Here is an 18,259-nt window from a genome sequence, read left to right as displayed (position 1 = left end):
CCTCTCCCAAATCGGTTAGCAGTTACGTTCTTTTTCATCAAATATGAAAAACCCAGCCCAGTTCATGGCTCATTTGGCAGCAACCCTGAAACACTTTCCAGCCCTAGACCCTAAAATGTCAAAAGGCCATCTTATTCTCAATATACATTTCATTACCCAATCCACTGCCGACATTAAATAAAACTCCAAAAATTAAATTCCAGCCCTCAAACCGCACAACAGGACTTAATTAACCTCACCTTCAAGATATACAATAATAAAGTAGAGGCAGCCAAGTAGCAATGTATTTCTGAGTTGCAATTCCTTGCCTCCACTGTGAGAGAAACCCCAGCCACATCTCCAGCACACAAGAACTCCAGACGCCTGAACTGCAGCTGACAGAGGTTCCTCCAGAACCTCCTCCCCCAGGAGCTTGCTACAAGTCCTAGAAATCTGGCCCCTAGGCCAAGGAATGTCCGCAGCCCAGGATTCCTCCTAAGCTGTGTCCCATCTATGCGAGACCCCACTGAAAATCAGACTGTTCAACTCACCTGGCAGCCACTTCCAGAGCCCCTGGAACTCTAGCCCAGGGCTCTCTGACTGACTCCTTCCCAGATCTTCTCAGCTTAGCAGCTGAAGACACACTGTCTGATTGCCTCGAAAGCCTACAGGGCCATCACAGACACTCTAGGTAACTCTCACAGTGGAAGGTAAGTCTGTCCCCTTCTTAATCAATACAGAGGCTACCCACTCCACATTACCTTGTTTTCAAAGCCTTGTTTCCCTTGCCTCCATAACTGTTGTGGGTATTGACGGCCATGTTTCTAAACTTCTTAAAACTCCCCAACTGTTGTGCCAAATTTCACAACATTCTTTAATGCACTCCTTTTTAGTTATCCCCACCCGCCCAGTTCCCTTTTTCCGCCAAGACATTTTAACTAAATTATCTGCTTCCCTGACTATTCCTAGGCTATACTCACACCTCATTGCCACCTTTTCCCCTAGTTCAAAGTCTCCTTTGCATCCTCCCCTTGTATCTCCCCACCTTAACTCACAAGTATAGGATACCTCTACTCCCTCCTTGGTGACCAATCATGCACCCCTTACCATCTCTTTAAAATTTAATCACCCTTACTCTGATCAATGCCAATATCCTATCCCACAGCACTCTTTAAAAGGATTAAAGCCTGTTATCACTCACCTGTTAGAGCATGGCCTTTTAAAGCCTGTAAACTCCTCTTACAATTCCCCCATTTTACCTGTCCTAAAACCAGACAAGGCTTGCAAGTTAGTTCAGGATCTGCACCTTATCAACCAAATTGTTTTGCCTATCCACCGTGTGGTGCCAAACCCATATACTCTCCTATCCTCAATACCTCCCTCCACAGCCCATTCTTATGTTCTAGATCTCAAGCATGCTTTCTTTACTATTCCTTTGCATCCTTCATCCCATCCTCTCTTCACTTTCACTTGGACTGACCCTGACAGCCATCAGGCTCGACAAATTACCTAGGCTGTGCTGTTGCAAAGCTTCACAGACAGCCCCCATTACTTCAGGCAAGCCCAAATTTCTTCCTCGTCTGTTACTTATCTTGGCATAATTTTCATAAAAACACATGTGCTCTCCCTGCTAATCTCCCAAACCCCAACCCCTTCTACCAAACAACAACTCCTTTCCTCCTAGGCATAGTTGGTAAGGTCAGAATTCTTACGTAAGAGCCAGGACCACATCCTGTAGCCTTTCTGTCCAAACAACATGACCTTACTGTTTTAGCCTAGCTCTCATGTCTGTGTGCAGTAGCTGCCACTGCCTTAATACTTTCAGAGGCCCCAAAAATCACAAACTATGCTCAACTCACTCTCTACAGTTCTCATAACTTCCAAAATCTATTTTCTTCCCCCTACCATCACTCAAGACAATGCTTATGCTGATAAGGTAGCTAAAAAAGCAGTCATCAAAAGGCATCTGATCCCATTGCTTAGGACAATGCTTATGCTTAAGCTAGCTAAAAAAGCAGCTAGAGTTCCAACTCCCTCAAGGCAGTTTTCCTCCTTAACCTCGGTCACTCCCACCTACTCCCCCACTGAAACTTCCACCAATCAATCTCTTCCCACACAAAGCAAATGGTTCTTAGACCAAGGAAAATATCTCCTTCCAGCCTCACAGGCCCATTCTATTCTGTCATCATTTCATAACCTCTTACATGTAGGTTACAAGCTGCTAGCCTGTCTCTTAGAACCTCTCATTTCCTTTCCATTGTGGAAATCTATCCTCAAAGAAATCACTTCTCAGTGTTCCATCTGCTATTCTATTACTCCTCAGGAATTTCTCACGCCCCCTCCCTTCCCTACACATCAAGCTCGAGGTTTTGCCCCCACCCAGGATGGGTAAATTGACTACTCACATGCCTCCAGTCAGGAAACTAAAATACCTCTTGGTGTAATTGACACTTTCACTGGATAGGTAGAGGCCTTTCCCACAGGGTTTAAGCCCACTGCCGTCATGTCTTTCCTTCTGTCAGACATAATTCCTTGGTTTGGCCTTCCCACCTCTATACAGTCCGATAGCAGAGCAGCCTTTATTAGTCAAATCACCCAAGCATTTTTTCAGGCTCTTGCTATTCAGTGAAATCTTTATGTCCTTTACCATCCTCAATCTTCAGAAAAGGTAGAACAGACGAATGGTCTTTTAAAAACACACCTCACCAAGCTCAGCCACCAACTTACAAAGGACTAGACAATACTTTTACCACTTTCCCTCCTCAAAATTCAGGCCTGTCCTCAGAATGCTACAAGTTACAGCCCATTTGAACTCCTGTGTGGACACTTCTTTTTATTAGGTCCCAGGCTTTTTCCAGACACCAGCCCAACTTGAACGGCACCCCAAAAACTTAGAGCCTAAAAACTCACCAACCAAGCACGTAATTACTCTGAATCCCCTTAGGCTCTCTCTAATTAGATGTCCTAGGTCCTCCCAATTCTTAGTCCTTTAATACCTGTTTTTTTCCTTCTCTTATTCAGACCTTGTGTCTTCCATTTACTTTTTCAATTCGTACAAAACCACATCCAGGCCATCACCAATCGTTCTATATGACAAATCCTCCTTCTAACAACCCCACAATATCATCTCTTACCACAAAATCTTCCTTCAGCTTAATCTCTCCCACTCTAAGTTCCCACACTGCCCCTAATCCCACTTGAAGCAGCCCTGAGAAACATAGAAACATCGCCCATTATCTCTCCATACCACCCCCAAAAGCTTTTTGCTGCCCCAACACTTCAACACTATTTTGTTTTATTTTTCATATTAATACAAGAAAACAGAAATGTCAGGCCTCTGAGCCAAAGCTAAGCCATCATATCCCCTGTGACCTGCATGTACACATCCAGATGGCTGGTTCCTGCCTTAACTGATGACATTCCACCACAAAGGAAGTGAAAATGGCCTGTTCCTGCCTTAACTGATGACATTACATTGTGAAATTCCTTTTCCTGGCTCATCCTGGCTCAAAAGCCCCCCCACCGAGCACCTTGTGACCCCCCTACCCCTGCCTGCCAGAGAACAAACCCCTTTGACTATAATTTTCCTTTATCTACCCAAATCCTATAAAACAGCCCCACACCTATCTCACTTCACTGACTCTCTTTTTGGACTCAGCCTGCCTGCACCCAGGTAATTAAAAAGCTTTATTGCTCACACAAACCCTGTTTGGTGGTCTCTTCACACAGATGTGCATGACATGACTCTGTTCCACCTGGCCCACAGACAGTCAGACTTATCTCCCTTGTTCCCTGAAAATCGCTGTTATCCTGTTCTTAAGGCGCCCAGATTTCATATTGTTTAAATACACATGCTCTACAAACAGTTTGTACAGTTAACACAATCATCACATGGTCCTGAGGCGACATTCATCCTCAGCTTATGAAGATGACAGGATCAAGAGATTAAAGACAGGCATAGGAAATCACAAGAGTATTGATTGGGGAAGGGACAAATGTCCATGAAATCTTCACAATTTATGTTCTTCTGCCATGGCTTCAGCCGGTCCCTCCACTCAGGGTCCCTGACTTCCCGCAACACACCACCATAACCAGCTAATTTTATTTTTTGTAGAGAGAGAAGTCTCACTATGTTTCCTAGATTGGTCTCAAATAGACCATTCTATTTCCAAGACTGGTCTCAAACTGTCCTTCTGCCTCAGCCTCCCAAATTGCTGGAATTTCAGGCATAATTCTTCATGCCTAGCCATTTTTTTTTTTCTGCTGCATTGCAGAGTTAGAGGCAATTTCGTTTCTCCTGCACTGAGAATGTGCATTCCCAGCAGATCATGGTTGAACTCAGCACATCTGCAGCTCGGTCAAGCTCTTTGAAGGATGCACAGTTACTAACTGTCAGCATTTCACAGCCACCTTTAGCAGGTGCGTTTGGAACTTCCATTCCCACTCTTTCTAAAACAGCTCACAGTAACATGAGAACAGGATTTAACTTTTGACATGCACACTCATGAAAACCAATGATTTTGGAAAGCCAAATTGTTTAGAGGATAAAGTAGGGATTCTGACTACAAGTATTTTTACAAATCTGATTGTCATTGCAGGTTTTGTTTTATTTTGTTGTGTTAATGCTGAGAGTGGAGAATGGATTCGAACACTTACCTCCTGTGTTTCTTTTTGTTTTGTAACTTTGCAAGTGGTCCACATTTTCTTTTATTTAAAATTTAAAGTTGGCACCTGGTATTAAATAGAAGTGATACTTCTGTATAAAGTATTATGGAGATGCTCTGTTCTGCCCAGGGAGGTGCAGGTGAAAAGAGGGCAGTTCCTCCTCCTCACACTTAGGGTAGGGAGCAGCATGCAGGGGCAGATCAGCAGCTTAGGGTGTTGACAAATCCACTCTGCTACAGATGCCTGGGGCAAGTTGCAGACTTAAATTTTTGTTTGTAAAATGGGGGAACACAAACAGATCTTATGTCGTGCTGGTTACTCCAGAAAAGAGAGAGAGAGAGGGAGGGGGAGGGGGAGGGGGAGGGGGAGGGGGAGGGGGAGGGAGAGGGAGAGGGAGAGGGAGGAGGGAAATAGGAAATAGATACAGGGAGAGAAAGAGAGAGAGAAAGAGACAAACAATTTTGTAGTCTGTCACCACATTTATAAACAGTTGGTCCTGGCACTCTGTGGTGTGTATGAGTAATAGCATGGCTGAAGCTAATGCATTCTCTAATCCTGATCCCTAGGTTCATGAGTGTCTTTCATTAATATTCTTTATAATTTAACCCCAGGTCATTACTGCGCAGCTCAATGGCCTTACAATCAGACAAGCCTCTAATTCTGTCTTCAACTCTCACCAGTTTGTGTCCTAATGTATCAAGAATTTCACCAACCTGAGCCCCACTTTACTGTAATTTACTGCAGTGGGTTCCTAGGCATATGACACCTAAGAGATTGCCTTAGAATGATTTTAGGATTCCAGATCTCAATTCATCTGTAAAAATCAGGGCAGTAGGAAACTTTCTGAGACACACCTTTAAAATTAGTTATAATGTGTGCTATGTTTACAGATCTTAGTTTTGAAGACCAACAACACAACAATACTTCCAGATCTCCATCTAACCTCTGCTTATTTGAGAGGGGCTTTGTATTTTCAACAGGAGAGTTCAAAGTTCATTTTTTTTCCAGCAACTATAGTTCTAAGTGAAATAATCTATTGTTATTGAGACGTGATATTTTACATATTTATGGGATACCCATGAGTCATGATCTATTTTAAGTAATACCTTAGTGTTGTAAAATCAGCAGTACTTTTAAAAATAAATGTACGTTGTTAATTATCCCACTTGTGTCATCAGAACTACAGCTTGAACAAGTCCACCTTCCATGGACCAAGCACCACCCTGCACATTTCTAGCATGAGCAAAATCCAAGGTCCTGGCTGGACTCCAGAGATGCTGTTTACCTCAGAAGTATGACAATAGGAGGCAGAAGAAGCAGGCAAATCCAACTTCTTTCTTGCAGTTTTCTTGGTTGGGGAGGAAAAGTTGAATTTTACTATTATGGAGAAGAAACAGGAAATAGAGACAGGTAAAGAGATATGACAATACAGATCACTAGTCCTGCCACCCAGAACTTGTTTCCACATATTGTTCCATGAATTTGGTTTGAATATATAAGTGTATACATAAAGGTAGGTACTCTTAAGTCCATCAGGTCTTGGATGTCCACTGTTTTTAAAGTTCCAGAATGTTTTTGCTTAAAGTGAGGTAATACCAAAACAGGACTATGAAAATTGTGGTATATATTGATGTGTCACATAATACAGATGTAACATAATAAAGATGTGTAAGATGATATAACTTGTGGGTGTATCTACCTCATCTGGGGATAACACCTCAAGTTTAATTTTGAGGCTTGGGTCAATCGTGCTTCCCTTCCCTTTCATAGGTTGTCTATGAGATGTTGTCATAGATCTCATATTATGCAGTAGTTGTAGAATATGATATCTATTATAATTCTATATTACTTTAATTGCTGCACAGAAGTTCATTGTATATAATTGCCACAGTATATTTATAGATCTTCTTCTGGGACATCTATTTCTAGTTTATGTGATAGTATAGCACTTTCATGAATATTCTTGTGCTTGATCTTTACACATTTTCTTTTTTCCTTAGCATGAATTCTGAGAGATTTAATTGATGCAGCAAAATATACTCACTGTTTGAGGTTTGAAATTTTTCCATCAAAAGCTGGTACTCTTGGTTTTTTAAGACAAAGAGCAAATCCTCCCCTGCCAGAACTGACTTTTGGCTCCTTTTTTTCAAACCTGAAAGCTTTTGTTTAGTTGTCATAAAATGCCAAGCACAATGAACAGGGCTCTGTGAAGGTCCTCAGAGGTAGGAGGACTGTGATTAGGAGAAGGCTTGGACTGATGGGCAAGTTGAGTGCTCAGAATTAGAGTGAGGGGGTGGGGGTGCTGTGGGGACAGGTGCTAGGGAAGGACACCCTGAAGGGCAAAGGGAGCAACAATGGCTGCAGTACGTGTGGCCATTCAGCTGGAGCAAAGGATGGAAACCAGAGTGGGCTGATGATTGGATGCCAGGCCTGAGCCAGGTGAGTCTGTTCTCATTATACTGTAAAGTGAGCTGTTACAGGCCTCCCCGATTCTTAGCCCCATCAGTCCCTGCAGGGGTCCCTGAGAAGGTTAATCTTGCATTAGGCCTTCTGCTGTTTTCCCTCTGTAAGCCTCACTCCACTTTGCAGTGAGTTCTAGTATAACTTCTAGTCCAGTAAGATCAAATGGTTAAGGACTCCAGAAAAGAAATTTAGTGAACACAAAGAGTTTGTCATACTTTAATTTTTGTCCCTTTCCCAGGTGACCCAGGCTTCTAGGCCAGCCTCCCAATTCCATGCTTGCTTCATGCTCCTGGCCTTTGCTTACTCAAACCAATCTGTCCTCCCCACCCTGTCATCTCTGTTCAGAGTAACTACCTCCCTCCCTCCCTCTGCTTTTGCCCTAAGTTCTTTCTTCAACTCACTTAACATCTAACTTGGCCCTGCAGCTCTGTTTCCCCAAAACCCTCTCTGCCTGTTTCCTCCCAAGCTATCTGTGACCAGTGCCAGAAACCAGAAAATCTTCCTGAAAGCTACATTCTTTGCTGCTCTTCCCTCTCCTTTATCCTTCTACTTGGAATCTCTCTCCTTCTACCTGTCTCTGTCTGCTGAAATTGTGTTCATCTTTCCAGGTACGTCACTCTTTTTCATCTTTAAGAAGTCCTCTCAGAAACCCCATAGGATATTTTCATGATATATACCGTATTCCACGGTGTAATGTAGATTTTTAATTTTTAATTTTCTGAGGGTTTTTAATTTTCTGAGGGCAAGAGCTATAACCTAGTCATCTTCCTCTCCTAAGTGGGGAGTATCACCATGCCTTGACCAAGTAGCTATGATATGGGTACTAGCTCCATAAATGGATGAGCAGTGAGGAAAAAGGAGATGATTATGGACAAATGAAGAATGTTAATAAGAGAAGTTTATTCCACAGTGAAGCGGTGTTGGTAGCTCCAAAATCTCTCTTTAGGAAGGATTTGGGACAGCATCCTAATCAAAAGGGCCTGGAAGCACTTTATAAAAGGGAGAGAGAAGATCACATGTCAAACTAGAAGGATGGAGGTGAGAGGAGATAGGGCTCCAGAGAGAAGCAAGCCCCTTCTGTCCCCTTGAACCTCCTGCCAGTGCATGGGTTACCTCTCATTAAATATAATAGTACTTGTTGCTTTGGTGTAGTGAAATACATGTCTTGATAAATTGCATTGCACCATTTTTGAAAGAGAATACTCAAACATGTGTCACTTCTGTTTCTTGAAAGCAACTGTGATCCTGAACTATGCACACTTCTGGTTGGGATTATTTTTGGTTTTTACTGCCTGTTTGATTGAAGATGTGGCATGGAAAGCATAAGTTGAAGAGATGAGTGCAGGGCTCATCTATCCCTGGAATTGTCTTTCCCACAATCCCTGACCCAGAATATGAGCACTACTGGAATTCTGAAGAAATGGGTCTCTTGCTACCTCCCAGTAAAAGATTATTTTTGAAAAAGAAAAGGTAAATCTAAACTTGTGCTTTATCTTGATATGAAAATATAGACAGCCATAGAAAAATTTAAAAATTAACTGGGCATGGTGGTGTATACCTGTAGTATCAGGTATATCAGTATCACTACCTGTGATCATGTCACTGCACTCCAGTCTGGGCAAGAGAGCAAGACTCTGTATCTTAAAAAAAGAAAAAGAAAAGAAAGGATATGTCATGATAGGAAAATATATAGACAAAAAGGAGCTTTGAGAAAACCTGTGAAGTTAGTAGGGATGCTGCCTTATAAGGCAGAGTTTCTAAACTCCATCAAGTTGATAAAGTATGACTCAAAATTTATATCTGTTTATACCTTAAACTGAGTGCTTGCTATATGATCACAAAGATCACAAATATGGCCCGGCTTCACATCCCATGCTTAAGAGAAAAACTGTGTATAGGTAAGGCATTTCAAATTAGAAGAGTGAGGTATTCTTCATTTTTCCAAACATCCCCAAATAGATATATTTACAATAAATTCTTCTAGAGAGGTAGCTCACAGGTCTATGAGAAAATCAATCACAAAGATGGCACTATTATGTAGATAAAATAGAAAATACTACTCAATTTTTTTCTTTTATGTTCTAAAATGTATTACTTCCAAGATGTCTTGTGTACAATATAAATGTAGGGACTAATTTCCGAGATCATGTAAATTTTAATTTTATCCATGAGCAAAAGGAGGGGCTGCTTAAAAAAGATAATACTGATTGTTGTTTTTGGTGGTCCCAATTTCTCCTGCAAATATGTGGCAACTTCCTTGAAAATTGAGACTCTGGGCTGGGTGTGGTGGCTCACACCTGTAATCCTAGCACTTTGAGACGCTAAGGTGGGTGGATCACCTGAGGTCAGGAGCTCAAGACCAGCCTGGCCAAGATGGTGAAACCCCATCTCTACTAAAATACAAAAATTAGCCAGGCATGATGATGGGTACCTGTAATCCCAGCTACTCTGGAGGCTGAGATGGGAGAATTGCTTGAACCCAGGAGATGGCCATTGCAGTGAGCTGAGATTGAACCACTGCATTCCAGCCTGGGCAGCTGAGCCAGATGCTGTCTTAAAAAAAAAAGAAAAAAAAAAGAAAAAGAAAATTGAGACTCTGGGCAAACACAATTATTTTGCGTTCCTGAGGTTAACAATTGAGACTTTAATTCAAACCTTACAGGAAAAGACATCAGATTTCATTTTTATCTCACCATTTCTCCCACACGCGTTGAGAATTTTTCTTGCCTGACAGTCAAGGATGTCTTTTGGGAAGGTCTTCATTTTGGCATTATCTTGACAACCAATGATATCTAATGCAAAGAGAGGGGAGAAAGAATATGACAGTCATATTTTCTTGTTTTTTCCCCATTCATTAAGTTTTTTCACTGTTCATGAAAAGTAAATCATTTTAATTTCTTAAATGCTTTGATTTACCACTACCTCCATTTTCTTTGGTAAAACCATGTTCTGAAAATAACAGAGTCATAATCCTTTGGAAATAAAAGGATTATAGCCAGAAAAGCTGTTTTCTTAATCTAATGGATATACTGTATGAAAATATTAGTTCTGTTATTTGCTCTTTCAGCTGATATGCCCTATTGTGACACAACATAATCCCTTGCTAAATTTGTTCAGTTTTGCAAAGATAAGTTAGTTTTAGATAAATAAAGCATAGTCTTGCCCATAGGAACAAGTTGCTGCCCACTGCCTGACATCACAACCCCAGAACTCAGCTATTTCTAGGAGCCCACAGCATCTCATTTCTGGGCTGAGCCAGAAAGACCCCTACTGAAGTCTAAAGGCACTTTTCTGAAAGGCATTTTTGTCTTGTTTTGTTGAGGGGAGCGTGAAAGATAGTATATATTGGTGGCTACCTGGAGTATTTGCCCAAATTTGTAATATCTATTTGATATCTAAGCTATACTCAATTTGTAATATCTATTTAATATGCTCAATTCATAATATCTATTTAATATTTAAACTATACTCATCCCTCTCCTCAAAAACAAGAATTTGGTGAGTTTATTTGGGCATTTTCTCTTTGATCATGAGGCCCATGTTATGTCTCATGTTATACTCCAAACCAAAAATACTTGTTGAGGCAAGTAAATTCATAGGCTTCTTCCAAGGGGAAGAGGGATGTTGTGAATTGTTTTGCTCTGAGAAGGCTACAGTGCTTCATGTGATTTATCTTTCTGAATTTGCAGCTTTAGAAAACATGTTTTTTCTTCCCATACATTGAACAAAAATATTAATCCTGATTGTCCCCAACCACCCATCATTGGATATATGTTGTCAAATATTTCCTGAGGCACAATATGCTATGATGTACCTTGAAGTTCCCAGAATAGGTTTACAGTAGTGAGAGGGAACTGAGGAGCAGCTGAAGGTCTTATTTTGTGATGGCAACACATGTTGATGTTAGGGAGCTTCCAAGGTGATGCTGCTGTTCTTTCATCTTGAGTTTGGTCAAATTTTTCTTTTCTTTTCTTTCTTTCTTTCTTTCTTTTTTTTTTTTTTTTTTTTTGAGAAGAAGTTTAATACTGTCCGTTGGGCTGGAATACAATGGCCTGATCTCAGCTCACTGCAACCTCCGCCTCCCGGGTTCATGCAATTCTCCTGCCTCAGTCTCCCGAGTAGCTGGGATTACAGGTGTACACCACCACACTTGGCTGATATTTTGTATTTTTAGTAGAGACAGGGTTTCACTATGTTGGCCAGACTGGTCTCAAACTCCTGACCTTGTGATCTGCCCTCCTCAGTCTCCCAAACTGCTGGGATTACAGGACTGAGCAATTGTGATCAGCCACCTTCGATCAATCTTAAGGATGTTTTGTTTTGTTTTAAATTTTCATGGTCATCACTCTCTTTGGAAAGAGCTTTTCAATTCCAGAGCAAAGCAGGCCTACCTTTTCAAAAATATTTCTGTGAGTGCTTAAGAAACTGAGTTGCTCCATCTTTCTGCACCTTCTCCATTTTTTTCCCCCAGTTTTTCACTTGAATTTCAGGACCTGGCTGTTACGAGAAAGTAAGGAGAACCAGAACGAGACAATTCAGTCACTTTTTTCTTGGAGTCTGTCAACTTTCTGGATACAGACACATTATTATTACAATATTTAAGTCAGATTTGGAACTCTATAAAATGCCTACACTATTGTCCTTTTAACCAAAATTTTCATGAGGAACCAAACCTATCTTTTATTAAAATAATTGATTGAGTATATGTGATACCTAGCTAATGAATATTTGTCTTAGAAGTATGAATTTTAAATTACCCAGAACTATTTTAGAATCCCTTAGTTTATATTCACAGAAAATGTTTGCCTATGACAACATTCTTAAGTAAGCTGCTGTGTACCAGTTCTCATTTAGGAGAAATGTGTTAGTATTGCTTTATAAAAATAATATAAGCTCAAGGCCACTGAATACAGAGAAACTCATTTTCATTTATCTAACTGTATGTCTTGTACTTTGCCTTTGTTCAAACAATACAGTCCCCAATTCTAGAATGACTTTCTTTTCTTTTTTTGTTTGTTTTTGTTTCTTTTGTTTTGTTTTTTGAGACACAGTCTCTCTTTTTCACCCAGGCTGGAGTACAGTGGTGCGATCTTGGCTCACTGCAACCTCTGCCTCCCAGGTTGCAGTGATTCTCCTGCCTCAGCCTCCCAAGTAACTGGGATTACAGGTGTGCACCACCACACCTGGTTATTTTTTGTATTTTTTAGTAGAGATAGGGTTTCACCATGTTGGTTAGGCTGGTCTTGAACTCCTGACCTTAGGTGATGCCCCCATCTCAGCTTCCCAAAGTGCTGGCATTATGGGCATGAGCCACCACACCTGGCCTTTATTTTCTTATTATAATCTCAGGTAAGCAGTTAAATGGAAATAAGAGAAAATGAGCTATTTCTATATACAAATAGGCCTTGATTTTTTTTTAACTTTCTAACTAAACTAATTTATTTTGAAGCACATTATATTTACATTTTCATCCATGTTTAGAATTAAACACTTTGACTGGCTATCCTTGCATACAAAAAGAGTCCAGGAAAAAAATTTCCAAAACAAAAAGATGGAAGGTAAGATCCTAAATCAATTTATTTTAAAAGTTTCTAAGAACCTCTTAGGTAGACTGAAGAGTCACAAGTCTCATACTCAAGTGTCAGTAGCCACAACCCCACTTTGTCCCTTCTGTGGTCATCTGTCCTCTTGATGTGGGATTAGATGAAGCCTGGACCACTCGGAGGTAAGCCATTTTCAGATAATGGGGCTTACTTTGTCAAAGTTGTGATGCAGAACACACAAAATCCTGGCTCCTGGTGAGACTTAAGTGATATGCCAGTGGCTAATGTTTAACAACTCACTTGATGATCTATGAATATTAATTTTAGGCCACTCACTTGTAGATTTTAGACAGGGAATATTTTAGAATTTTTTTTCCCTAATTCATGCCTTATGAGATAAAACATGCTTGAGAACACTGTTTTAAATGACCAGCACCCTTTCTACTCAAGTGCTACATGCAGAAAGAGAAGTCAAGTCATTCCCAGCATTGCAATGCAGTGTTCTCCAATAGCAGCAAAGTTTCCAGGCTAGCTCACAGGGGCTAGCCTAGTGCAAATATTAACAAATTGCTGAATAACTCTCGTATATGGATGCAATTTCATCCACTGAGACCATGTACAATGCCTGGGAGCATAGAGATGCTCAAACCATTGCCCTCCGAGGACTTGTTTTGAATGAGAGGAAACAAGCAGCTTCCTCAGTGGATCAGATTCTCTTTGTTCTTGGCCTAAGATGTAGATTATAAGATAAGATTATAAGCCTTCCTATTTCTCCTGGTACCTGTGCAAGCTGATGGCTCACAGCAGGTGGGGCACACATTCAGTGGCCTTGTCAGTCTAGCTTCAGAAGTCCATAAGATAAAAGGCAAAGTTTGAGTTCCCAAATAATTCATAATAAACAGCATATATTTTAACATCCTTTTTGACTGTCTTTTTTCCAACAAAAGACATTTTCTCATCTATTGTTTAAAATAAAATTCCACAGGCTCTACTTTGACCTGCAGTATTTTATCTATCCTGAGTCTCAGGACACTGTCAATAGAATTAATGTATAATGTGTTAAGGCCTGTGTGACTTTCTCTTGTTTACTTTGGGGGAAAGGATGCCAGGCACATATACAGTGTCTCGGTGCTAATGCTCTATGATGGATTAACTCAAAGCATTGGGAGATGACTCATATTATCGTAGCATGCTTTCCTTTATTGAAGGTGGAGGGTGGGTGGTGGTAGAATGTGATTCTACAGAAATGGTCCACGTCTTCAGAATGTTCTCCTGGCACTTTTTATTTTGAGGCAAATGTGCTCAGTTTTTGTTCTCATTCTGTCTTTTGAGTTCTGATACCCAGCAGGATTTTCACATGTGTTTATGTTGAAATTAAACCAATGCAAAAATTTTTACCCTGATATGTTGCTAATTCCTGAGCCTATTCTATTTACAATTTTTTCCTCCTGTATAACCCATATCTTATTAAATGTCTTTTCTTCTTCTAGATTGTTTTCAATAGTAGCTCAATTTTAGTTTTATTCAGTCTCAATTTTAGCAAAACCCTGAGATTAGCCAAATATTTGAACATTGTAAGGTATTAATAAGTTTAATCAGAAAAAAAAGGTATAGGAACACTTCCTACAGTTCCAGAAGAGTGAACGGTCCTAGCTGAGGGTTATTTCATAACAAGTAGTATTTCATCAAAGCCTACATATGTGGACACTAATGGTGAGTCATCACCAGAGGAAGATGAAAAATCTGCAGTCTGTATTTGTGTTGATGCCACATTTCAGGGCAAAGGTTTTGCATCCAGACCATGCACTCTACCATCCTAAGTCCATGGCTGCTGTGCCAGTGGTTCTTTTCATACCAAAAATGGAGGGAGAAAATGGGCTAACTCCTGGGCTCTCTGACTGCAGTCAGGCCAAGGATGAGGGAACCAGCATCTGTTCACTAGGGTGAGGATTTAAAGCATCTTCTGGGTTTTCAAATCCTACCAAGAAAAGCTTCAGAGGCAGACCTTGAATCTCTGTGAACTCCATCCTGTCTTTGAATGACTGGGCTCCTCAGCAGGTCTACAGCTGTCTAGTTCTTTGTTGGGGGGAGGTAACTCTTGACATTTATTGTCCAGATCTGATCTGCAGCACTTAGGATGCCTCTAGCCTATGGAGATGGAGTATACATCATGCATGTTCACTGTACATGCTACACCACTTCTCAAGCCTCAACCTCTATCAAAGGGCTTTTGGGAATGGCTCAAGATGGAAGTAACCTCTCTTTTCAGCTGCGTCAAATTCTTAACACCATGTTCTTTTGTTTTTTTCCTCATAATACAAGGCCAAGCACATCTGCAAAAAAGATATTGCTGGAGGAGGTGCAAGAGCTGGAAACCAAGTTTCCTGTCCTGGGAAAAGCAGTGGTGTGGAAGAGCAGTGGAAAGAGGTAGGTAGCTTCATCCCAATACGTACAGAAAACAAATTCTCCCGGTCCCTTTCTCTGTTTTTCTATTTATGCATTTTTTTTTTTTTTTTTTTTTTGCATATTGGTTTTCTATAGAAGCACAACATGCTCAGTTTTAAGCATTTTTGGTTATACTCAAATTTATAATTGCACTCTTTCAGTGGCCACATGAAATCAGACTTTCTGGGTCACTGGGTCTGTCTCTAGGTAAGAACGGGGGTTTTATTGGGTTTAGAGGTGAGCAAAACTATCCATGTGCCAAAAAATTGATGTCATAGCATTATTATCTTAAGGTGGAAAGGTGTAGTTTTAACAATATTGTTGGGGAAACCAGCCCCACACCACCCAGTGGGTACTCCCAGTCTGGTGGAGACCAAGGAGTTAGAAAGAGAATAAGCATTTAAAAGGCAAGTCCAAGGGACCGGAGCATCAGAGGCTTGCTCACTGCCCAGAGCTCTCGGGCTCCACCCAATTTATTGCTTTACAAGATCTTTGTTCTTAGGGCAGATGGGAGGGGTTGGAAGGGATGAGGAAAAGGATTAATCAGTGAAGGAGAACTCAATAAGATGCATAGCAGAGGCGGTTTCTGTGAATTTCCTTGAGCAAAGGCGTGTGTCTAAACTACTTAAGATCTTTGACTTATCGGGACTGAAATGGGTGGGAGTGGGTTTCAGGAGGATCCAAGATGTTTGATTGTACTCCACTGCCTCAAGGGAGTGTTATCTCCCTGAGCAACCTGTGGAATGTTGCTGAGTGGTTATGCATGAAGGCAATAAGGAGAATTTTCTCCTGAGAGGCCGCCCATGGCTCCCCATGGGTGTCTCACACAGGGGAAACCAACTCATCTGGCACCCCAGAAACTCTCTTTCCCACAAGCATTCCACAGAGGAGTTAAATCCAAGCCTTTGAATTTCAAACTCAATTATTGTATCCAAGTATGAGTATCACACATGAAGGTTTGCATGTGAAATAATTCATGTTATTATTCATTTAAATCTTGTTAATCCCACTTCAGCATATCTAGGTGAGGGAGTTGTTTTTAATTAATTTAATATTTCTGCTGGGGTTGAGAAGGATCATGTGAACTTTGGAACAATATTGCTTCTTGCATTCCTAATTGCTTATGAACATCAGCTTGCCTGCCCTTCCCTGCACATAACAGCTAGGCCTATGCATAATTTTTGTTTCATCACATGTGTTAAGACCGTCTTAGAGTGTACTCTGTTAATATTTCTCTACCACCAAGAAAAATTTTCCTGGCCTTGAGAAAAATTTTCAGAGTACTAAAAAGTCATTGCTGTATTAAGGATATGGAATGTCTAGAATATTCTGAATATCATTCTATAAATGCTTAGAAGGAAATCTGTAAGTAACTTCTAATGAAACACATATCTAGAAGTAAAATATTTATAGAGATTTCCACTTCGTGTAGGGTTTTATATTTTATTTCTAACACATTTTAACACAATAAAGATAAAGCTTTTTTTTTTTTTGTTAGAGAATCCCAAAATTTTGGGAGGCTTTAGAAATATAATTTCAAATAAATATTTTAGGAAAGAGATTATGACATATAGTTGAAGTTGTGGATTTTTTATTACATTAAGTACACTTATTAAGCATTCATTTTATAGCACCTACGCTAGTCACTAAAAAATATCAGTCTTAGCTGGGTGTGGTGGTGCATGGCTGTAATCCCAGATACTAGGGAGGCTGAGACAGGAGAATCACTTGAACCTGAGAGGTGGAGGTTGCAGTGAGCCGAGATTATGCCATTGCACTCCAGCCTGGGAGGCAGAGTGAGACCCTATCTCCAAAAAAAAAAAAAAAAAAAAAAAAAATTACCAGTCAACAACACAAAAAGCACTGTATTCAATAAAATTAGAATTGCTAATATGTGGGGATAGCGGGCTGATATTACTGCAAGTGTATATACAGTTGCTACATGTGAGTGAGGCACGCATAGGATTGTTCTATATTTCACTTGGCTTAAGCACACGGCTCAGAACCTACTAGAGTTTTAAGGACCTACAACATTCTTTGGGACCTGAAAAAAATATTTATAGGCTCCAAAAATTGGGGAGCAGGAAACCTTTGCATAATAAAACTAAGAAACACTGAAAACACTGTAAAATGAATATCAGTTGTAATAACTGTTAAGCTTAGGAAGCACAATGAGTTTATCATATTTAGAAACAATTCACAGGCTTTCTTATATCTCAAGAGTTCTCAGGTATACACAATTGCTGAGCAAGCATCAGTAATTTCTAAGTAAAATGAGAATTTCAGAGCGCCCCAAGTTCTAAAACTCCTTGAACATCCTGGCTAACACGGTGAAACCCGTCTCTACTAAAAAAATACAAAAAAACTAGCCGGGCGATGTGGTGGGCGCCTGTAGTCCCAGTTACTCGGGAGGCTGAGGCAGGAGAATGGCGTAAACCCGGGAGGCGGAGCTTGTAGTGAGCTAAGATCCGGCCACTGCACTCCAGCCTGGGCGACAGAGCGAGACTCCGTCTCAAAAAACAAAAAAAAACTCCTTGAAAACATTCTACAAGAAAACATTACATAAGGCTGAAATCAGGTATTGGCCTGCTGGGCTCTTATCAGAAGACTCTGGAAAGAAACTTCCTCCAAGCAGGTTTATGCTGTTAGCAGAATCCATTGCCTTTCTTGCATTTATAGAACTGAGGTAGCCATTCCTTACTGGCTGTCAACTGCAGGACAGGGGACACCTTTAGATCCTAGAGGCTTTTATAAGGACTTTGTATTTGTCCCTACATCTTCAAGCCAGCAAAAATGAGTTGAATCCTTCTCATACTTAGAATTTCTCTGACTTCCCCTTCTGCTGCATGTCTCTTATTTTCTGTTCTGCCACATCTTCCCCTGGCTTTCTACCTTCCCCTTCTACTTTTGAAGGCTCATGTGATTACATTGGGTCTGCCCAGATAACGCAGGATAAAATCTGTATTTTAAAGTCGGCTGACCAGTAACCTTAATTCAATCGGCAAAGTTCCTTCACAGCAGAACTTACATACACTTACAGTGTTTTATTGAATTACCTTGGGATAGGGAACTGGGGGTTTCTTGAGAATTCTGCCTACCCCAAGCAGATATTCTGGGCTCCTCTCTTTTATATAGAGTGTTGTTTCTTTCTCATATTTTAAAAT

General features: G+C 40.5%; 1 pseudogene; it reads left to right on the top strand.

Moving 5' to 3' along the window:
* The window catches only part of LOC104677760, a 50,060-nt pseudogene extending 34,979 nt beyond the window's left edge, over nucleotides 1-15,081 (top strand).
* The last annotated feature ends 3,178 nt before the right edge of the window (nucleotides 15,082-18,259 follow it).

This window comes from Rhinopithecus roxellana, chromosome 11, assembly GCF_007565055.1.
Source record: "Rhinopithecus roxellana isolate Shanxi Qingling chromosome 11, ASM756505v1, whole genome shotgun sequence".
Lineage (NCBI taxonomy): Eukaryota > Metazoa > Chordata > Mammalia > Primates > Cercopithecidae > Rhinopithecus > Rhinopithecus roxellana.
This window is presented reverse-complemented; position numbering and strand designations above follow the sequence as displayed.